Here is a 25,036-nt window from a genome sequence, read left to right on the forward strand (position 1 = left end):
GAAGATTCTCTTTGACTGATTTGTGTATTCCTCACCCCTCCCTCACTATTTGCATTAGCTCTGTCTAATATAAAGCTAAAAGCTGGACAAGAAGTCATCACTCAGCATTAAGAGGCAGGAAAGGGGAAAAATTAGGAATTATTATGCAGGCTGTTTCAATTCTGAATAAATATGTGTGCACCAATATTTAACCTCAGATCTAAAGTAAATATGAAGGCATTTAAACATAAGAAGCTGGTGGTCTGCCTCATGGTAGAACATCGATTTGCCAGTATTCCTGGGTGTGAACATGGTCTTTAGACTGGAAGACGATTTCATTCAGAAGTCTAACTATAGGTTGACTATAATCTTCACTGATGTCATATCTTGGGAAGATATTCAGCCGACACACGAACACAACAAATGGAAAGAGGGATATAAGCAGGGGGACTGCAGACTGTATAAAGCCATTCGTGGTTATCTCAAGCTAGAAAGTGAATTTAAAGAAAGAATTGTGTCTTTCTGACTTCTATAGGTGATAGCTTTCTTGGAAACTAGAATTTTGGTTATGTGGAGGCTTCTTTTGCCTTACATAGCAGGTCTGTCTTGTTTCTTCCCATTAGTCAATTTGCTCTTTGGAAGGGTCTAATGTTTTACAGTTGTGTCTTTGAAATGTGTTTTGAATAAAGCTCCAGCCAAGAATGTTGTGTATGTCATTTGTGGGGAAAAGCTAAAGACTGCAGGAGCCTGCCATGGTTATGTAACTTGCTTATTTTTATATCTGTTAACTACTGCTTTTGTTAATAAAGTTTATAACAAAAAGTTTTATAGATTTATAAAAAACTAATAATTTTTAAAAACAGTCACATATTTTGGCATTTTATATGAAGGTTCAATTGTACAAATTTTGCAAATAAAAAACCAAAATCCCAGATGATTAACAAAATATGTGTTTATTTAAACATACAAATAAATAAATGTTAAGGGCTTTTTACTTGGAAAAATCTGAATTCAATATTTGTCTTACAAGACTTAGAAATCTGAGCCATGCCTTTGGAACCCTTAATGCACAGAAAACAAAGAGAATGAGAATGGAGTTTCCAAAACTGGAAGTCATATAGGATGACACTTGAGACAATAGGGATATTTCCCAGAGAACAACATGAAAAGGTATAAACTAAGCAAGGATGGACTGTACCCTTTTTGTTTCATGTCATTCATCTCAGTGTAATCTGTGAAAGCCTAAAGATAGATCAGAGAAGATAATTCTTCTCTATATGTCCCACACAGTATTTGGATTGACACAGCAATGTGACTGTTTTAAGAAAACATAAATCCAACATAAAGCAAACATTTATGTTATCACTAACTCGACAAGTCTGAATAAATCAACAAATTTTCAGGCACCAAAGTACTCATTTTCATACTTAAAATGAGTGAACCATGACTCAAAATGCCATTTCTGGAACACATTTTTTTATCTCAGCACATTAAGACACTTAGAGATGCTCCACACCTACACTGAAAAGGAATATGCACAGTCATGACATGAAAAACACATGCTAAAATAAGAACAAAGGCAAACCCAGTGTGCCAAAAAGCCAGTATTGTCATTATCACAAGCCCACAAGGTTTTCAGTATGTCACTACTTAAATCAGAGACAACCAGGTTTGGTTTATTGGCAGGACACTATGGAGAAATCTGAAGAACAATATCAAATTTAGAGAAAATGGACCACATCTCAGTTGCCATAGTTTTCCATATTTGGACATGACTAACTTGTCCCAGTGTGTTATACTAAGCATGACACAAAAGCCAGCCTGCTGCATCAAGACTGGACCATTCCATAGTCAAGAATCTATCATCCTCTAAATTACTAATCACAGCAATGTTGTGGAGCATTATGGTCTTTTTTCTAAAGGCTGGGTTTTGAATAGCATATAGGTACATTCACACCATCTTGAATACATAAATATTTTAATAATTCCTTGGACTACTGTAAATCCCAAGCCATAACTCAGTTTTCAGTGCAAAAATGTATCTGGATATCTATGAAATAGTTAAAAACTCATGATATATTTAGATGAGAAGTTACAGATTTTATTCAGGTTTGCAGTAGCTGTGTGGAAATTCTGTCTAATATAACTTTAGACAGAACAAAAAAAAACCCTCAAACCTTTAAAAAAGTTGCTGGAAATAGTAAACATATGATTTGCTTGACTCATTTCTATTTTAAACACTAAAGTATATATTATCCATTTCAAACAAAAGCAGACTACTCTAGAAACTGGGTTTCACAGGCATCTTCAACCTTTCAAAGAATGATCAAAAATTACCTCAATGTATTCACAGTAAAAAAACAAGCAAAATAAAACAACACCACCACCAAAGTCCCAAGCAACTTGAATAGCATTAAAATTACCACACAGCTAATAATAAGGAATTATTTGTTAAGTATGACAAATCATACTTTGTTGAGGAAACCTCAAGTAAAACCCACTTTAATGCCTCTGCTTTTTCTCATTATTCCTGTGTTATAATTCAAATTCTGTGAGATGGAGGAGAGATAGGTTTGTCCTAGTGCAAAAATAACCTGAGATACTGTGGATGAATCTTAGGTAAATCCATAGTCTTCCTTTATAGTAACTTTCCATTTTCCTTTCTTCTTTGCAAATGATGCCCATCCTATTAATTTCTGCCTCCCCAGATCTCTTGCACCTACACTTTGAACTGTTAATTCTATCCTCTCAGAACATGACTTCCTTCAATCCTTCAAAACCCATTTCAGTTGAAACTGCACAAGATCCCTCCCAAATATAAACATTATTTTTACTAAGAAGTGTCAACATATGCACATGATTACAATGTGTCATCATATGATCAGATCCTTGACAATCCCTCTATAGTTTTCTCCATAACCTCTCTGTCTAATTCTTTTCCATCTGATATATTTGTCTAATAATAGGCTGCAAAATCTTCTGGTCAGGGATTTTGTCCTCCTATCCATTTCTGTACATAGTTAAGAGTTCAGCACACTCATCAACCATGATCACTGAATAATGAGGCCTCCTAAACTTATTTGTCCAGTCATCGTAGTGGAATGGAGTGCAAGCTTCTAAATACAGATCTTGAGTAATAATCCATGTCTATCATAATGTAAGTATCAATACATAATTTACACCTTTGAGAATTTGGATGAGCTTTTAGCTTCCTATATAAAATCTCTTGATAACTTCGTTAAAGTTCCAAACAACATAAAATACATAAATTTCCATAATGACTTACATCAAGGTATGATAGAAGGATCTACTCTGATATACCCTGATAAACTCATGCTTTATCTTGGATTTAACACAGCAAGGAAAGACAAAGTGAAGGTGCATTAGAGGGTGATGGCTTTAATTATAAAATGTACCTTCAAATAGAGCAATATCTTGTTTATTGCCTTAATAGACATTCGAAAGAGTAGTATAGAGAATGAACCTAGCCTACATCAACAAGAATAGTAGAGGTTAGATATGGATGAATATGAGCGGAAGTTTTTTTTTTTAAATATTAAAGGAAATATTTCCAAAATGAACAGTTTATGACCTACCTAGACAAATACTATCAGTCTGCCTTACTTCAAATAGTTCCTACCTAATACTCATCTATAACTGATTTAGATGGTGAAATCTTTAGGAGACAGACCATCCTAAATAAGTTCAAAAAAATGTAATAAAATCCTAAAATCATAAAACGGTTTATGTTGTAAAGGACATTGAAGGTAATCCAGTTCCAGCCCTCCTGCCATGGGCAGAGACACATTTCACTTGACCAGGTAACTCAGATCCCCTTCCAACCCAGCCTTGAACACTTCCAGGGATGGGGCACCCACAGCCTCTCTGAGCAACACGTGCCAGTGCTGCACCACCCTCACAGTAAATAATTTCTTCCTCACAGGTAGCCTGAATCTGCCCTCTTTCACTTTGAAGCCATTACCCTTTGTCCAATCACTTTATACCTTTGTCAAAAATCCCTCCCTAGCTTTCTTGTAACCACTTAAAGTTATTGGAAAGTGCTATAATGTCTTCTTATTGCCTTCTCTTTTCCAGACTGAGCAACCACAAGTTTCTCAGCCTGTCTTCAGAGGAAAATAAATTTTCACTGGAGAGAATCAGATGATGGAGGCTGCCACTGGCTCAGTCATAGGGCAACATTTTCAGCAATATGAAGTATTTATAATGTTTTCAATCATAGAAATGATAATTATGTAATACTTTCAAGCTTATCTTATTCAAGTTAAACCAGGTATCCACAGTATGAGGACTCACTGAGGGTCCTAGGCTCATATATGTAAATCATGCCTGACTTAGTACTGCAACTGTACATCAAAAAGGAAAATATACAGTAACATGTTCCCTTGGTATAGTATGTATAAACTGGAGTTCTGCCTAATTAACCTGATGTCTGAAAGGTTAAGGTGGGGAGTGGTATGATTATTCTCACTACAAGTGAAAGAGTGTTCATTCAGGGTGTACCAGCACAGCTATTGGGTATAGTTGTCATTGCCCTCTACTGGACCACATCAAAACAGCCTGGTCGTTTATGTCATGGGGCTGATAAAATTACTTGAAGAAATTTTCTTCAAATAACATAAAAAAGAGAAAGGCACACATTGTTAGATATAAAAAGCATATGAATTCATTCTTTCACCAAAGTCTAATGGCTCAAGTGGATTTACAGAAGCACAAAATCCAAAAATTAATATATCTGTAAAAACCTTAAATTACCATACAATTCAATTTCCATTACTATATTTAATGGGTATAATAGCACCTATTAATTTTTTCCTCTCTTGACTTGTATACAAGCTGTGGTCTTCTGCCACCAGCATGGTAATTTGATGTTATGTCTCTCCCACTTTTTATGTCATCTTTGTTTGAATCTTCGAGCCACTGAATACTTGCATCTTGCATATAGATAGATTCTGTCAGCAGTTTGCCTTGGTTTCATTCTTGTCTCTCTCTTCAGCAGCACATCTGATTTCTGCTCATCTTCAGATTCCATCCAAATGACTAGATCAATAATTGTGTTGCTGCTGTTTGAGTTTTAATTTGCCTTTGGACTTTTACCCTGTGGGCTTTCAAAACTCATTTAAAGCTCTTTTTACTATGTTAATGAGTTTGTGCCCCAAAATGACCTCCTTGTCTGAGGGACACTATCTATCATCCATTCCTTTGACATGAAACACTTTAGAAAAGAGGGAAGCCGAAGATTTTACAGACAATATCTTCAGCTGCAATCAAATTCCATAGGTTTAAAAACAGTAAGTTTTGGGCAGAATACAGGAAAACTTTCTTAACTCTTTCTCTGATTTGTGAAAGTAGACATGAAGTTTAATTTGCATAACCTTTGATTTGACAAGGCCTTAAAAATTACAGTATTTTAAATCCCACAGAATTTGAGTTGACATGGAACAATTATAGCCATTTTTCTAATGATCAGTTTTCATTATAATTTTGAAAAAGAAAAGGAATGGTAGGATATGAACCTTTTCTTCAGATACCTTTAATGCTACAAGAGTATTGTAGAGCTTGTATGTAAACAGTCAGGCAACAGCTTTCATAGCAGGAGACAACACTCAAAAACACATAGCATAATTCCTAATTTTTGTAGGATAGATGTACACTGAAAATGGTTTCTACTTTATATAGGTGTGTATTTGTGTGCTCTGGAAACAACCCTGTTACTCAGTTTCCACTTGTTTTCCTTGTAGGGAAAGTCTATAGACAAATGTGAGAAGCAGTCTTGTGCGTGCTGGTGGCCAGATCCAATAGAACACTGTGGAAACAATATGTGCATGCTCTCATGCTAGAATGGAAAATGCTCACTCTATCTGACCTTGACTTCCAGTTTCTGACTGACCTCTTCAAAACTGGCTCACACATTTCAACATACAGTTACAGTTAATCTAAAGGAGAAATTTTGCCTTTATCATTTCCACTACACTAACCCTTCCCTATTGCTGAGTATGATGAAAATTAATTATATTTTTGCAGAAAATATAGGTGTGACAATGAACAAAACTAGTTACTTTTCACACACTTCATGTCTTCTAAAAATTCTGGAAATTAATTCAGATGTTACTTAGAATCTCTCTCTGTGTGATGACATCCTGACCAAAACTTTAATATAAAATATAAAAATAAATAAATAAATAAATCTACATTCAGTTTTCAGGGAAAAACCCCAGAATTTGTCTCTCTTGTTTCTACTGATAAGAATCACACTGACAATTAGCCACTTTGAAAAGCAGGGCTGTATGATTTACACAGTAAGGTTTCCAAAAAAAAGAGAGAACTTCAGACTTTGGCTCTAAGTTTCCTCAAAATTGACGAAATGTTGAGATACAGAGGTTTGACTGCAGTTTATCTGTAATTGTAAACAGAATTAAAATTTCTCAATATTTTCATCAGGCAAATACACTTTATTATGAACATTGAAAATAGTCTCAAAATAAGGAAGAGGACACACAATAACACCAAATTAAATTGAAGTGGATTAAAAGCTCACTTAGTATAAACAATAAACAGTATAAGAAGTATACAGTATACAATAAACACTATAAGAAGTTTTTAAAAATTATCCAAATTCACATCAGCAAAATAGGAACAAATGCCTCACAAGCTCAGACTTTCATCTTGTTTCTGCCTAGTTCAATATGGAGGAAAAGTCAAAGCAAAGATAAAGAAATCTAACAAATATGCAGCAACATTATTAATAAAGTAGAACAGTTCTGTCTGTCTATCCACATGATCAGATTTATAAAGTTAATATATTTAAGCAATTACTTTTTCACTTACAGTTGAGAAGTCAGGAAGTAACGAATACTACAATCTGTATGGAAAAGACTGATAAGGAGAGCACTTTGGAGTCTCTATGAAGAGGCTCAGGTTACCCCTTCTTTCAAAAAAATTGACCTGAAGGTCATGCCCTTTCTTAAGCTATAGTGGAACCTCATCAAGTATGATGAGGTTTTATTTTATCACATCCTTCCTGCAGTCCTATCAATGCCATGAATCTGGTTCAGTCTCCTGCACTCAGTGGACTGATCACACTCTAGGAGGCAGTTCTCCATTATTCCTAAGGGGGAAGTTCCAAAAATTCATACAAGCATCAAGAAAAAAAGAGGAATCAAGATCTCATACATACAAACATGACACAAGTCTACTCTTTCCTACATTTTGTGGACAATCTGAGAAATTGTCTCTTTTTTTGATTAATTCTTGGGTGATATATGTGCCAATTCTTATAACATAGAACTCTGTGGTGGAAATACAAAGTCTGATATGAATGAAGAATAAATGCAAATACTGGGAAAGCACCAGAAGGAACTAGACTGAATGGAATATCTTGATATCCAAGGCTGTGCCTGACATCCACCAGACCAACAAAACTGGAGGAACATGGTATTTCCATGAAGACACGAAGGCCTTCAGTGAGGCCAAAGCACAAATGAGTTAGCAGTGGGAGACCTGTGCAGTGGCAGCAGGAGGTTACAGCCTTTCATCTGTACCATTCTTCTTCCTACTGTCACAAGAAGAAGCCAGGATGACAGAAAGGTATCCTAAACTTGAGAACAAAAAATAATAGTGATTTTGATTAAGACATGGGGCTATTGAAATGACTTCGACAAAGGACTACCAAGATATTCAGGGTAGGCATACTTGCCCTCTGAGGAGAGGTTGAACAAGCTGAGCTGCTGCAGCCTGCAGAGGGCATGGCTTTGGTATGGGCTTAAGGGCATCCTCCAGCACCTGCAGGGACATTACCAAGAAAGTGAAACCAGATTTTTCACAGAGTTGAACAGCTGGAGGATGAGAGAGCAGGCATGAACTGAAGCTAAATAGGTTCAGGCTGGATGTAAGAAAAAGCTTTTTCCCCATGAAGATAGTCAAGCATTGGAAATGGCCAAAGGGTGTTTGTGGCAAATCCATGTCTCATAGACTTATGCAGCTGCAAGTTCCTTAGATGATCTCAATCTTGGTATACTACAGTGGGAGAGGTTCTCCATCCTACCACCCCTGCCTCTGCTTCTGCAACTTGGATAGTGTGGCTGGAGCACTTTCTGGTGGAGACCAAGACAAAATGTCAGTGAGTACCTCAGCCTCCTCCATATCCCAGGTAACCACATCTCCTGTTTCCTTCTGGAGAAGGGCTAGTCTTTCTTCTAGCACTGATTTACTTATAAAAGCTTTAGTGTTACCCTTGATGTCCCTGGCCAGATATAATTCTGTCACACCTCTAACTTTCCTAACCTGATTCCTGACTGCTTAGACAACTGGTCTGTATTTCTCCCAAGATACAAATCCTTGCTTCCCCCTTATGTAGACTTGAATTTGTCCAAAAATTCCTTGTTGATCCATGCAGGCATCCTGACTTTGTTCTTGTTGCACTATGCCACTCATGAGCTTGGAGGAAGAGATCCTTGAATATTTACCAGCTTCTAAGGACTCCTCTTCCCTCCAGGGCTCTATCCTATGCTACTTCACCAAGTGGATCACCAAAGAGGCCAAAGTCTGCTCTGCTGAAGTCGAGGGTAGTGAGCTTGTTGGGCATCCTTCTTGCTGCCCTATGGATCTTGAACTCCACCATTTCACTGTCAATACATACCAGGCTGCCCTTGAGCTTGACATTACCCCCCAGCTCCTGCTTGTTGGTGAGAACAAGGTCTAGCATAGCACCTCTTGTTGCTGGCTGCTCCATCCCTTGGAGAAGGAATTTACCATCAGTGCATTCCAGGAACCTCCTGAATTGTTCCTCCCACAGATATTGGGTATTTGAAGCCCCCCATAAGGCTCTGGGCTTGTGAAAGATAGTCTTCTCCCATCTGTCTCTGTAGGGCCTCATCTACTTGGTGTTCCTGGCTGTGTGGTCTGCAGCACATCCCACTATAACATCACCTGTCCTTGCTTTTCCTTTAATCCTGACCCATATATTCTCCTCATCTATTCCCAAATGGAGCTCCATGTATTCCAAATGGTCATTGACATAAAGGGTGACACCTCTTCTTATTTCCCCTGCCTGGCCTTCCTAAACAGCCTCTATCCTTCATTCTTACCACAGGAGACATCCTACCGTGTCTCCGGGTTGCCAATAAGGTCAGCATATGAACTCTTATGTAACTTTAGCACATATGGAAAAATAACAAACAATACTCACATCTAGTTTTAGAACAGCAAAATTAGATAAAGAAGGGAAATGAATCATCACAGCTTTCTGAGAAACTGAAACTGTAAAGGAATATAAAAAAAGACCACCCTGTTCTGAGCATCTACCATCTAATACCAGACATAGTTAAAGTGAAGCAAAAAAGAAGATAAAAAAATAATTTGTCCCAACTTGCCTATACTTCAATTTACTAAAAATGTCTCCATAGTTTAAAGATGAGTTGTGAGAACTGTGATGGAACAGAGGTAAGTTTTAGAAGACAATGGCTGGGTGTACTGGTTCTGGGAGGATAAGAACATGCATGAAGCTGGCCTGGCATTGTAAGAAACGTGACACACTATATCAGGCAGCAAACAGCAGAGCGTTTGTTAACAAAATTCTGTTTTAAAACACAATTGCAGAGACACCTTTTGAACATGTCTGAACAACCTCTGACTAAGGACATTAATCTTGGCCTTAAGATTTTCTGAAATCAAGACAGTGAGAGATTTGAAACATTCATAACTTGGAAATTACAGAAATGGATGGAACAGAAATGTGCAGGAGTAAAAGCAGATAAATATCAGAGACAAACTGAGCTTGGCAGAACAGGTCCTTAAAAAGGAGATTTATACTGAAAATATCTGTATTTCCAAAGGGTCTTTGTTTAATAGTCTATGTCTTTCATACATATATTGAAGATTCAAAACATGAATACCAAATATAAATTTGCTGATATTTTGGGTTGTGAATGAGCATATTTTTCAACAGCGCTTTAGAAACTTTTAGTAAGTGTTTTTCTAAAATGAGTAGGAAAGTAAAAAAAAATCACCATTTACTGAATGATCATTTTGGAGAAGAGATGAGATCTATAGCAGTGATTCTATCTGCTATGTAATTTATTTTATTTCTAATTTTATTTGAGTGCATTAATGAAGAGCATGACTTAACCAGAAAAATGATGGAAAGAAAATTAAAGCCAAGTTCTAGATGTGTAATAGCTTGTTTTCCAACAGCCTGCTTTTGAAGCAGATCAGCTTATGAAAAGATTTAATATTCTTTAAGAGGATAAATGAAAATGTTGTCAACACCTTCCATTTCTAGTTGATGGTTTTGAGACCGATGAGAACTAAAGAGCATTCAAATATTCATGGCAGAAGAGAGGAAATACAATGACAAGCTGGAGAACTATATTAAGCAACACAGGGGAAGTAGACTGTGATAAGGCAGAAAACAAATATGGCTATCTCCACAACAGGTGAGTGAGATGAACAGAAATTAAATCACAGAAACTAGAAATAGAAATGAGTAAAAGTGTTGAGCTTCTACAATACAGAGGCAAAACAATCCAGCTGTGAAACAGTATTTTTTGTGTTCTAAAACACGCTATGAAAACAGGTAAGATTAACAATATGGATAAAATAAAGACTTATCATAAATACTTGATGAGCCTCTTTCTGAGTTGTTTTTTTATTCAAGGTTTTACTGCCCCTGACTATAAAAGGATGGAAAAAAAGTCAAGGACAAGAAAAAAACCCCAGCCTTATCAAATGTTTCTCACTCTGCACAGGCTGTTGGAGTTGTACGTGCTCCCAGGTAAAGAGACAGTGCAATGCCAAAACCCTTGAGATTCACACAGCCCCTGGGACTGGCAGCAGCCCCAGGCAAAACACAGATAGGGACTTTTTCCACATGGGCTCTGCATTGCAGTTGCTCTTTTCATACAGAGGAGAGGAGGGTGATCACTTTTGCCCTCTCAAATTGTGTGCCAGGACATTAATTTGGTCCCCTGTCACTATTTAGTTCAGGAACCAAAAAAAATGTGTTCACTTTTTACTCTAATTCAGTTGAGATTAGACATTGTCTGCTAAAATTCCAGTTCTTCAGTATGGTCTACAAATGCATAAACGCAGTAGCCCAGTCAAGAAAGGAAAACTTAAAGGTGTATTGGGAAAATGCAGGATATGAAAATCAAAGCTCTTCAATGAAGTAAGATGAATGTCAAGGTGAAGAAGAGGATGAAATTGAAAAGCAGGTGAAGCATAAAAGAATGGTTCCTTAGCAGGGAACATAATGTTTTGTTTACTTAAAAAACTGGTTTTAAAGGGCTGGTGAATGAAAGAGATCAAAATTTTAGGGATCATTTTTATTCGTTAAGACTAATTTTTATGCTGAGGTTTTGTACATTTAGATATGTCTAAAAAATTGCAGCTCTGTATAAAAGTATGTAACAAGTATAACCAAATAAAAAGTAACTTTAAATAAAGTATCTATGAATATATAAGCATTGAGAGTCATACTTGGAAAGCAAAAGTCTATCTGTAGACAGTTTACTGCAATATAGCAATGTATAAATTGGTAAAATAATTGAAAATATGAACTTATATCCTAGAATAATATTTTTAGATGATAGAATCATAGAATATTTGAATCTGGTTAAGTACTTCAGGAGACCACTTAATTTAACATCCCTGCCCAGAGTAGTGTCAGCTAGAGCAAGGTGCTCATGGACCATCCCCAGATGGCTTCTGAATACCTTTACAACCTCTCTGGACCACTTATTCCTGTGTTCAATTATCCACACAGAAAAAGCTTTTTCTTTCATTTAAATGTAGTTTCTTGTTTTTTTCAGCTGTGCCAAATTACCTCTTGTCCTGTCACTGTGCATCACTGGATAGAGCTTGGCTCCATCTCCAGCCCACCACCATTCCCTGTTAGGTCTTACACATTGGTAAGATTCCCTGAGCCTTCTTTTCTCAGCACTGTACAGTCTCAGCTCCTTCAGCCTCTCCTCATATGACACATCCCTTGCTCACCCCCGTGCATCACAAATATAAGTGTGATTTGACTTCTACTGAAGCAAAGTTAGACAAAAGCCGCCTCCTCTTAAAATACAGCCATGTTTTCGTCCAAGCAAACAAAGAGTATGACCTTACACTGTCATCACTCATACCATTTCTGGGAAAAAACAAGGTTCTTCTCAGTGGAGTGTTTTACATCAGAGACCAGTCATATCCTGCTGTTTTTCATCATCCTCTTTCAGATTGTGACTTGACTAATTTCTATGACAAAATTTTAGTGACATGGATTGACTGATGCAATGGAAGAGATTCTCCCATATTTCATGCAGATGCAATGGGGGTTTTTAGTTTTGACTTTTTTTTTTACTGTCTTAATAGTAAAGAAATAGAAGAATTCAAAGGTAAGTGGACACCTGGGGAATGTTCATTACATCTCTATGATTTGTTTTGTGAATGCTCATATCTAATGCATTCCTATATAGTGGCTGATGTTCAGCATGAAAGGTGGACTCCGCTTCACCTGCACTGAGGGCAGCCTTGCTGCAGGAAATAGAGTCATGGGTGGTGTGTCTGGAGAGACCCTCAGTCCAAATAGACTCCAGGGAGCCAAAGTTGTAGATGACTCATCCAATCACTGATTCATGAGTGTGACAGCAGGAACCACCATGATCTTTCACAACATGAGTAAGAAAGGCTCTCTCTGAGCATATTCAGCACTGCAAGCTCCACAGAGGACAGAAGTGCAAAGATATTTCTTCTTTGAGCCTCAAAAAGTCTCTGACAGGAGGTAAGCAACCACCAGGAGCACACTCACACTTCATTGCAGCATTTCCACCTGAAACTGCATGTGCCAAAGACATTTGAGATGTCTCCACTCATTAGACAGGGTTTCCCATAAAACACTACTTAGGTTTAAGGCTCCTGATGCGTTGCTTAACAGAACGCTAGGCGTGCAAAGAGACTTCCTTGTGAGGGGAAGAGGAGAGGCAGGCACTGGTCTCTGTCTGGTGACCAGTGACAGGACCTGAGGGAAATTGTGTCAGGGAGGCATAGGTTGGATATTGGGAAAAGTCTCCTCAGCCCGAGGGTGTTTGGGCACTAGAACAGGGAAGTGGTCACAGCACCACCCTGACAGAGCTCAAGAAGTGTTTGGACAATGCTCTCAGGCACATGGTGTGACTCTTAGGGATGGTTCTGTGCAGGGCAGGAGGTGGACTTGATGATCCTTTGGTTCCTTCTAGCTACTCATATTCTGTGATTCTGAAATATTTTATTGAATGGTGGCTATTATGGCTCAAAATTAATCTCCAGAATGGGGATAAGAGTAGGTCACATCCCAGGAACTAAATACAAAAACTCTCAATAACATCCTGCTTTCAGGGCCAGAATGACTGTTTTTCAGAGTGATGGTACAGGGCACAGGCTGCCTCCTTAGTGGAAGTCTGCTTAAAACATTTACAAAATCCTGGCATTGGAGCTAAGATCAGCTAATGCACGAGAGAATTGCTTGGACCAATCTCTAAATGCTGCAACACTGACTACTTAAATCTGAATGGGGAAAACAGCAAATAGACAGCCCTATTTTGGGGCTTATTGCTCCCAGTCTTCCTCTCCCTCCCCTCCCAAAACTATGAGAGAAATTTTGCTGAGAAATGTCATGTGGGACATAGAAATTCCTTAATTAAAGATGACAATTCAAGTGAGGCAGAGTGGGATATTATATTGCCCAGCTTGCCATTTATAATTTTGAGGTCAGTCATAATCAGAGCAGTGTACTCTAGAATCCTGGGGTGGGTTTTTTTCAATATTTAGTATTGGATTGAAGAATGGGTTTAAAGTAACATTTTCTTTATTAGATTTTACCTTCCATATTAATTCACATCAGCTGCAGTGACAGTTGCATGCAAGAGCACATTTGATCAGCTACAGACTTCCTCATTGCTGAGGTAAGCCAGAAAAAGCCTCCTGACTGCAGCAGAAATGTTAGCAATAATCCTAGAGAAATCGTGTGTTGCCAGGACTTAATGGCTGGCTCTCTGATTAACAACCTGAGGTAAACAGAGGGCAGTTAATAACATAAACCACTGTGGATTGCAATATCAATAATGCCATGAAATGACCAACTTTCGAAGGATTACTGCTGATTTAAAGTATATTCAACAACTTACACTAGCAATGTTATATATTTAAAGGAAGAAGGATGGGCTGAATACGACATCAGTTGTTCCATGCTACTAACAACCCCATTTTTTCCTTCCAGAATACAGCTCTTTTGGTTATGTTTACAATTTTACTTTTGAATCAATGCAAACTTCATAGGGCAGGATTCTTTCTCTGCTTCTCTCAAAGCAGTAAGAAATGCCAGCACAGTCAATATACAGAATTGCCTGGCTCAACACCAGAGGAGATAGTGCTAATCAAAGTAACAGCAGCAGAACTTGAACCAGCCCTTAGAAGGAGAAGGTATTACAGACTAATTCATTAATCTGTTAAGCCTCTGTGTCAGCGAGAAGTATTCTCTTTAGCTGGGTGTCCTTAATAGGATATATCAGGCTCTGACCTGAGGCAGATCAGTTTTTAAGTCCAGCAAAAACTCCTGCGACAGGGATCTCAAATGTAATAAAAAACATTTGCTATAAAAATAGGCATCTGGGCATCATCTAAGTGATCTCTACTGCTGAATGAGCTACAACTGAACTATGTCTCAGCAACTACAAAATATGCCAAATTTTTGCATTTGGATAAATGATGACTAGAAAAATAGAAAAATAAAAATTATATAACAGCAATTGCTTACTGTTATTAGACACATACAAAATATATTGTGCAGACTCTGCTAATAATCATGAAGCTCATCTCCCCATATCCACAGCAGAAACAAGGACACTGGGAAGCAGCATGTTCTGGGAAGTACACTCAGTGGTGGGACACTCTGCACGGCACAAGATGGTTAACCCATTCAGCAAAGTTCCCAGTTTTATAATACAATAATATTAGTAAGATTCTTCAAATGCTAAAGAATTCAAACTGAGTGAAACCAATCAGATTTCATTGAGGAGACAAAAAGGAATAAGCATTTTGTCTCCCAGCCCTCACATTCTGAGATAGAACAGCACAGACTGCAAAGCCAAAATTTTGCCTCAGTTTCAAGTAAAATAGTTCTGATGAGAATTTAAAGGAAAATCTGGAGTGGTTCATTATTTTATTTCTGCTTATAAACCATGAGAACCTCTAGAAAGATGGATGAAACTTTGCTCATGCCTTTAAGATAAACAAAAGAACCCCTGCCTCTGTCTGACACTAGTGATGGAAAGTTTACACAAAAGGATTTTGTTCCATAAAGTTTTAAATTACAAACATTTTCCCCCTGCTCCCCCGCCAGAAAAAAAAAAAAGGATTATCTTGTGGAATCTGCAAAACAGATTTGCATATGGTTGAAAGAGGAGAATAACAACTAGTATTCCAAACTGCATTCAGCAACTAGAAAAACATTGTTTTCCAAAATTCGCTGTAGCAGAAAACAGAGAAACTACTAGGATGGCAGTAGTGGGAAGAGAGAGAGGGAACTCTTCTTACAAACAGAAGCTACCATTGGTTGATTATTATGGGGTTTTAGTTTGTTTGAGGGTTTTTCCAAGGTGTTTGGACTGAAAAATTAAGTGAAAAAAAAACCCTCTTTTCCACATAGGACCTTTCAACGAGAAAATGGAATATTTATGTTTCCAATGAAAACTTTTTGAAAAACAAAATTTAAACAAATTAATGTTTCCTTTCATACTGAAAGAGGAGGAGCACAATTTCTCCAGCAGCTCTACTGACAATGAAATTCTTCAGGATTTCACAACATCGCTTCCTACTGTGTTTCCTCCAACGCCAGAGAAAAACAAATGCAAAGATTTGAAAAACATTAACATAATGTCAGGAGTATGATTTATTCTACTATGCATGATTCAGAGTACCATGTTTACTCCAAGCTGGTAGCACATCTGCAATGGCATTACATGACTTTTCTCAACAACAGAAAACAGTGGCAGGAAGCAATTATATAGAAAGGCCCACTAATGTAAGTCATGTAGCCTTTAAAACTAGGAGGCATTAGTTCCTATATAAAAGTTAAATCAAATCATATGGATTATGTAATTATTGTAATCACTCATTTTTCAAATATTGTTAGGTATAAAGATTATTGATACCTGCTAGACAAAAAGCAGGGATGCTAACAGCAGCGGCAGCTTCACATTGTTCGCCAGATTCAAAACTGAACCAAACATTACTCCTTTCCATTTACCACCATTTACCTGGTTATTCTGAACCTAACCAGCTCCTCTCTCCTTGATGTCCACCAAGAATGGTTAAAGGGAAAACAAAATGTGCTCACTCAAAAATGTGCCTTACTGAGCTTCTTTCGTCTCCTGTTGCCAAGGAAACTTGAAATTCCTCTCAGATAATACTCTGAACTGCTTAAGCCAGCCAGGCTTCAACCTGGTATCAGGAAAGGGAACAAAGATTGAAAACAAACAGGACAACACAGTTGTGCTCATTGTGGGGAGAGAGAAAAAACAAACTACAGGAGAAAACATCTGCTAGAATAGAATATATTTCATTTAGGTCAAATCAAGGCTTTTCAATCTCTCTCTATTTTTCCTCCAATGGAGGAACCCATTACTTCAGACAAATGGAAGAGAGAATAGGTGTCTTGTTTCAGTTATTGAATTGATGGTGTTACAAATCATCTGTCTTTTGGAAAGCTGCCTATTAGTGTTCTCTGATCCTTCATGAAAAGGAAGCTGATTAAAATTATTAACAAAATTATCTTCCACTTTTTATTTTGAAGTGTGATCCTAGCTCAGAGAGGAACAATATCAGTAATTATCACTGGTTTAATCAGATGCCTTTTGTACAGTTTTCTGTCTTCCTCTTCCCTCCTCTCTTTCCTATTTTCTTTTCTGCTTTGTCTGATTCTAAATCTCAATGGTTTCATTAAATGTTTAGGGCCAAATTTTGGCACTCTGCAAAGCTGGCAAGAAAACAGGCATATATTAATGTTGCAAAAGCATCTTTATTACAAGCCCAGGTCCTGGCCAGCCCAGACCCTGCACATTTCATATCCCTCCTCCACATCATCATTCCCTGAAGGGGTCATTTGTTCCAGAAGCAAGAGTTTATGCACGGGTTGGGGCGTTGAGAGCCTTGTGTGCCTTGTTTATAGACTGTGATGATCTGATCTTTGGGACCCACCCTTTCTATCCTCATCATCATCATTGTATGGAAGCACTCCACTGCCCTGGAATGCAGCTCAGTGGACACACCACAGCCACACGAAACACCACACCTGAGCTGAGCTTTCAGTCTGAGAAGGATGGCCAAGGTAGTCAAAATGCCCGTGATCAGACCACTGGCACTTGCAAGGGGCAGCAGGAAGAGTTCTGATCATCAGAGGTGTCTCCCAAGAGTTCTCACACCAGCTTAAATCAGGTTTGCACCACAGATTTCAAAGAACTCTTTCTGATGCAATATGAAACCAAATAAAGGCAATCCAGTCCTCAAATCAATAGGAGAAACCTCTTGAACTGATCCCTTTTTCTGTCGAGCTTACAGCCAGTCTGCAAAGCATGGGGTCATGGAAAGTAGTCAAGGATAATTTAGCTGCTACTTTGAATAATAATTAAATATGAATGAACAAGTCTACGAAAGTATGTTTAAAATACGGGGCTTTTTTTCCTCTCTATGATCCTGTGGTAGTGTGGCAGAGGACTTCTGGGGAGCTAGAAAAGGAGGGGTGAATCACACTCAGTTTGGAAGGGAGACTGTAAGACAGCTGGGAACTGAAGAACTGCTGAGGTTTTGCCAGCTGTCTTAAATAGTCCTTTGCCTTGTTGAAGCTGCAGTCCAGGCTTGGCATTTTACACCCTTGCTTTAATGTTATTTAAATAAATATAGAAGAGGGTTTTTTTTTCCCCTCTGTGAGTTTCCTTAAGGTTTTTAGATAGAAGATAAGAGGAAAATGAGCAAGAATGTGAAAGAAACTGTGTCAGAGAAGTGTGTGAGAGTTGGCAAGAAATCTTTGGCGCTATTGTGATTGACCAGCTAAGAGTGCAGCAGGATCCAAACAGTCCCCTCTGTGGATTATTTCTGCACAGGGTATACGTGATATTGTGCTTATGGAATTTTTCCCTGATCCTTCCATTGGGAAGATGGGATTTGCTCTCCACGTGGATAGGGAGGAAAGTTCATATGTCCAAACCTTCAGTTCCTGGCAAACTTGTGTAGAGTCAGAGCTGCCTATGCATTTTTAAATACATCATGGCTAATGCAAAACTCCATCTGCATGAGTGACAAAGATACATTTTAAAGACTCAGTTGTCAGCAGATTTTGAAGTACTGGAAGCAAACTTTGGATTTAAGATAGCTTTTAGACTGAGGTGGAAGTGTCCTGTCTATGCAAAAATATCAAATCTTCCTATGTAATAATATTAATTGTCAGATAAATATATCTACAATTAAATATATTCTCTTTTTTAACATGTCTTTCTACATGTAAAACTAATGAGAAATTCAAAAGGGAACAGGTATAGTAAGAGAGCTTGGTTTCTCTCTGTTTCAGAGCCACATGACAATTCTGGTGCCCAGCATGTTGCAGCTTGTGAGACCTGTCAGGTTGTGTTTGATAAGAATGCTTAGAAAGCACTCACAGTGATACTAAACTCATCCTATCTCCTCTGCCACTTTTGGAAGCTTTCACTTCTCCAAGACTTATAGAAGCTCTAAGTTACCAACAAGCTCCCATGCAAAATCTTCCTTGTGTGGCTTTTAGACAAATCTGGAGATGGAAAGAAATAGTACAAAACACTTTTTCTGATTTGATTGAGAAAGCAGAGCAGTGAAACCATCAGCCTTTTCTACTTATGGTCTTTTATGTCCATAGGACAGGGAGAGGAGTACTATGCCCTACTCTCTGCTCATATTCTTTCATTTCTATTCTCTTTCATTGTGGATAAATCTGGATTTTTAACTCTTTGTTGTCTTTATGATGCCCTGAATAATTCCAAATTATTTGAAAGAATTTTCCAAATGGAAAATTGCATATATTTTCCATTTGGAAACAGTTGATTTCTTCCCTAGTGATTATAAAACAGAATATTTTTAAAACCAGAAAAAGTTGTCTCAATAGCCTCTGAAATTCTGTTCTATACCCTGAAGAGGATTCAAGGTACTGAGTTTAAAATGTAATCTACTCAAGGGATTTCGCTGGGTGGAAAAAAAGTGTGCTACCTGAAGCCACCAATTAATTTCTCATTAATAACATCCAAAAGAGAACTGTCAGTAATTCTCCCTGGCTCTTCTCTCTGGCCTACCTATCCTGATCACCCTTTGTTAGTAACAGCAATTCTGCATGGCTCCTTGGCTCCCTTGGAAGCAAATGGTGCTGCTGTATCTGGCCATCACATAGGTCATAATACCACTCTTTTACTTAATCAGATTTCTCTTTTACATAGCAGAGTCATGCATGGGAAGCTTGAAGCATTGTTGAGGAAGATATTGAAATGTTCTCTTTTAATGGCTCGAGGCAGCTAGGGTAGCTTGTCTTTTTGTGACTGTATTTTCCCAGGTGAACTGTTCTAAATTCAGCTTTAGAGGAACAGAAGGAATACCCTGAGTGGGGAGATGTGCAGGAGCTGGTCACAGACAATGGGCCTCCTTTCTGCAAGACATGACTGGAGATGCAGTCTCTTTGGGATCAAAATGTCAAAATCCTTTTGATGACATGAACTTTTCTGACAGGTTTGAGGCACACAACATTTCCACTCCCTTACATGCGGAGAGAAATGGCAACAGAAAAAACAAGGGACTTCTTTGTTGAAAATGAAAGAAGATAGGAAGGAAAGGAAGCATGAGATCCATTTTAAATCATTGGAAACGTTCAACTGTCAAGGGAAAGATGCTGTAAAAAGACCACGTAAAACAAACATTATTGTCCTAGTTATAAAATCTCACTTAATCCTTCTTATTGCTGGTGAGCCTCAAAAACATGGCTTCTACATGCCTGCAGTATAACAATTGCTTACATCTTGTCTAAAGCTAAAACCCACAAGTCTTTGGGGAAAAGTACTGATATATCTTATTCACATAGGTACATATTCCTGGAAGCATACAGCCTGGAGCAGAGAGTGGAGGTGGCATGGAACAGGATGGGCAATGGCATGTTCCCTAACCCTCACAGCAAGTTCTTGAAGGAATAGGTCTTAAGCATTATCTGGCATCAGTACATGTCTAGTATCTGCAGTTTTAATATGCTGCTTGTATGTATTTACTGTTCCAGTTGGAAGTCGGAAGCACTGTTATTTAAGTGCTGTTTGTCTTCCTTTCACTTTATTACTGCAATCAGTGAGATTGATCTTAATTAAAAGTCTAAAGTTCAAGATAGTTTAAAAAGGAGTACCTATAGCTTTGATGGCCACTTGAAAAATCTACCTGGATTTTGTTTAAAAATGAGACTGCTGTAGGCATTGTTTTATTTTGCTTATTAAGTTCTATTTCCTGACTTTAAGGGCTATATGCCCTTAAAGGTCTATATGCCTGACTTTAAGGGCTACTTTCTTAGTGAAAATATTTCTACATGTCTCTGATAAGCTAATGCTGTACTGAAGTCCCAAGTGAACTTTCCTTGGACCCTGTAATGTGCTACAATCCAACACCTAATAACAATGGTCATTTTTAACAGTATGCAACAACATGAAATAAAACCGGTACTTTTTAAAACTGGTACAGTTTACAACTGTATTATATGATTATGGATTGATGTCGGATTTTAATTTAGCTTAATGTAGCAAAACCAAATGTGCTTAAGGAGTTAAACAAAACAGCAAATATGACAAAGCTCTCCTTTCCAGGTATAACTCCACTGTAATTTGCTCCTAAAAACAATTCTCACTCTGTGTAGAAATTTAGCATCTATTTCAGTAATGTTTTCTATTTAAAACATGTCATATACCCAGTGAATAAATGAAAGTGCAGCAGATACATCAACTTTACAATAGATTCAGGCCAATGTATGAATGGCCTGTCCTCCTTTCAGAGAAAAGGCTCTCATCTTCGCTCAGAGTCATGGCAGCCCATCTTAGCTTTTGTGTGTAAGAGAATTTCATGCATGCTTATCATGGTACAGGCCTCAACATCTTCAGTTGCATATTTTGGATGTAGAAAGTATTTTAATTAATAATTAGGGTAACAATTCCTTCATCATTTGAATTTTGAGAAATATTTAACTTTGTATGTCTTACTCGAGATGTCAGTATGAAAAGAAAATGCAAAAAAACCCCATACGTTTGTTATTCATTCTTCCTTTAAAGGATAATGTGGATAAAGCATCTCATTTGTCTGTCATTTTATGTTCAAATGAAATCAGCTACAGGAGACTAAGCTATACTGTAGATTTAGAAGGATCTAAGCCCATTTTGAGTTACACACACTCTTTTGGAAAATATTTTCTGTATTATTAACAGAAAAGAATGTGTATTTAAAGAATTTTCCCTCTCTTGTTTGATGAATTTATATCCTTTTTGCATTTTGTTTTTATGTAAAAATTGAAATACGCAGGATACTTCTGTAGGGCACAACATAACTCCATGTCATTCACTATCTATTTGTCTGGTCATGTGTTCAAAGCAAAGATGCACATAGCTTTCATGGTGAGTATTGAACCCAAAATATTAACACGCTAGTATGTTTATGAGCAATTATCCTGTTTACTCTAATTGAATCCTGATGGAATGTCTGGGTGTTCTTCTCTCCTGCTGAAATGTAACTGAACCCAAAATGCATTTCTGGCATTTTGGAGATGTAAATCAAGAGAGAAAACACAGTAAATGCAGTAAAACACAATACTATCTACCTGAAGCGCTCTGGATCTTTAGCATCAAACTGAGAGACATAAACATCTCACTGGCTGATTGCTTAACAAAATAAAAGGTTAGAAATGCAATCCAGGCAGAAGAGGGTTCCACCATTTATCCAATAATAAAAAAGTCCACGTATGGCATTGTACTGCAAATAATCATTAAAGGTTTTCTAGAACGGGTACACAAGTAAAATGGATAGGTACTTTTTCCTAGGAGGTCTAATCTGAGAGACAAACATGCCTGTGTCATCTACAGTCAAAATAGCCAAAAAAATTATATCAGAGATATATTTTGTCAGGAAGGAAATTGTGCAAAAAGGCATAATGTGCACTCAATATATGTAGATTGTATTCCAAACAGTGTATCCTAGGGTGTCTTTGTTCAAGAATATCCCAGTGAGCATCAGCAAGGTAGGCAACCCTCTGATGGTACATAAAGTGAAAAGAAAAAGGAGAGAGAAAAATAATAGCCAGAAAAGATTCCTAATCCCCCTGGTCCCAGCTTTACGCCCATAGCAAATTGCAATGGTGATGGAAGCAATGCTTGGCATGGTTGTCCCAGAGCTCTGCTGGGCAGTGAGCTTAGCAGAGCTATACTCTGGGAAGGTCAGCCTCTAACTTGAGCCCTTTTCTCAGATTCACTCAGCCTCCCATTCCTGTTTTATCACAGGGCAGTATCACTAGTGCCGTGGCAAGTATGTTTTGGTATCTGTAGTAGACGCTGCTGTGTGTTTTCCCAGTAACGGGCAAGTAGGGACAAAGGTTCATCAGTGAGTAATGAATCAAATGCTAAGGTGGAGACAAGATTTAGTTGTTTAAACACAGTCAGTGCAGGCATGTATCAGCCTTCCCTTTGAAATGTACTGAGCTACAGACGACGGGCAAGAAAATTTTGGATTTTTTCAATTTAAAGCTTGATCGTATCAGCTGCTCCCAGTCTGAGCAGTTACAGGTTCCTTATTTTACTAATTATAAGAGTAATTATGCCATTAGTTCTCAGAAAGTAATTTTAATAATTAGGTCAAACACAAAACGACTCCAATCTCATGACATACTAATTTAAATTGTTTGGATATTGTAATTTAGGAGGAGGAGTCAGTGATAGAGTCATTTTGGGGATTGTAAGAAGGAAAATACAGCTGGAGAAATAACAGAAGATGAATTCTCTGTCAGAGACATTAGTTAAGCTGTTTCTAGAATGATGTTAAGTGAACAACATTACAGCTATTTGATAGTGATGACAGACAAAATTATCATGTATTGAAAAATATATTAAAGATTTGATTCAGAGGCCATAATTTTGACTGAGCATACCAACCCCCTTTCTCTATTACTCTAGCAGAAGAAAACATTTTCAATTCACCCATCTAATTTTCTTGAGAAATTAATCCATTCATATCTCTGCATGATATATGCTGTTCTCAAATCCAGTTTCTAATCTTAGTTGCAACCTCATAAATCTTGAACTAAATTTACAGCCACCAGAGAGCTTAGGCCACCAAAGCCAATTACATTGATGTAAAATCCATGTACGTGAGATATTTCGGACAAAAGTAGAAGAGAAAGGAAAAGGAGAGATTATTTAGGCTGGGGCAGGAAATTAAAACAATGTCAAAATAATTTCAGACCTGGCTTCTAGCAGTCTACCTTTATCAATACCTATATCCATCTACCAGCAGACATTTGTCTTAGATTTAATACCAGCGCATTTTTAAGAGTATTTTTCCATGAAACCTGTCTGAGTATGAGCAGGGTCCTTGGTATTGCATGGCTCTAAATGTTTTTTTTACCACAAGTTAAAAAGATGCCTGCAAAAGTCCAAGAATTAAGGAAAGTTACTTTCTGCCGATCATTAATTCCACGACCCAAAATTATCTGCTGTTGTGCCTTTGGCAGGTGAATAAAGCTTCACTGCCCAGTAAATCCCATATAAATTCAATGAATAACACATCAGACCTTCCTGATGATGATGATACAGAAGGCCATATTTGTCATCTCTCTCACCTGACAAATTATTCTCCCTGACAAAGAATTCTCCTCCCTGAAAGACAGATGACAGACACACACAAATCACAAGTCAAACAATTCTAAAAGTTAGGACCCCCCTGCCTGCACCTACCAATAAATGGAATACAGCTCTGTCCCCTAAAGGTTTGCTGGCATTCAAAGTTTTCCTGATTTATTTACCCCTAATGAGGGTGCAGTGGAATGGAAAAGCATGCAGGCTTTTTTTGCTTCACACACTAGGAACAGAGAAGACAAAACTTTGAAATTGCATTTTATGAAATGTTTTTTGCATTATTTTATTCAAGCAATAAACATTGTGGTATAAAAATATTCTTTACATGAAAAACATAGTATTCCCAGGTCATAATACACTCTTAATTTGACATTGAAGTTAAAAATGAATGGGACTGGTGATTCAGTCAAAGAACTTATATTTTTACTGACATAACAGAAGGTTGCTGGCAAGTTTCATTACATTTATTACAACTGTAATTTTCTTTAAAAGCATATCAGTGAACGGTGTGATTTTACAAATTAGAAGAAACAGTTCTGTGGAAGTATGATGAAGTTGTACATTTTTACTTTCTTAAATAAAACAAGCAACTGTTGGATTCCAACTCATTAGATTCGCAACTGCAAAATATACTCAGAGCTTGGCAAGCATTTTCTGATAATTCTAATTCTTTAAAATTGAATAGGAAAGATTAAAATAAATGTTACTCATGGATCACATTGAAAGTCTTCAAATTTTCTCTAATATTGTTCCACATTATTTGATGGATAATTTTTTAATAAATATTAATGAAAGTATTTTAATTTTAAGTTTATAGATTTATGTCTGCAAAAATATACCTAGAAACAGTTTTTCTACTGTCTGTAGAAAGTCCTGAATTTTAAACTAACGCTGATGAGACAACTGTGGTTGGAATTGTTTGGGATTTTTACTGTATAGAAGGAATGTTAGAACTGGTGAATTTTTAAGCATGTCTGCACATAGCAGTTATGCCCCTTGCAAATCATGTGCTAAAGAAACCCATTTACATGCAGTGAGATTTAGACTAGCTATGAATCCCACAAAAATCCCATGTCAAATTCCACAAAAATAAAGATGTTTAGCCACTGCTTTCAATGAATTAATTGCTTCTGTTCATAGAAACA

The sequence above is a fragment of the Poecile atricapillus genome, chromosome 2, assembly GCF_030490865.1.
Source record: "Poecile atricapillus isolate bPoeAtr1 chromosome 2, bPoeAtr1.hap1, whole genome shotgun sequence".
Lineage (NCBI taxonomy): Eukaryota > Metazoa > Chordata > Aves > Passeriformes > Paridae > Poecile > Poecile atricapillus.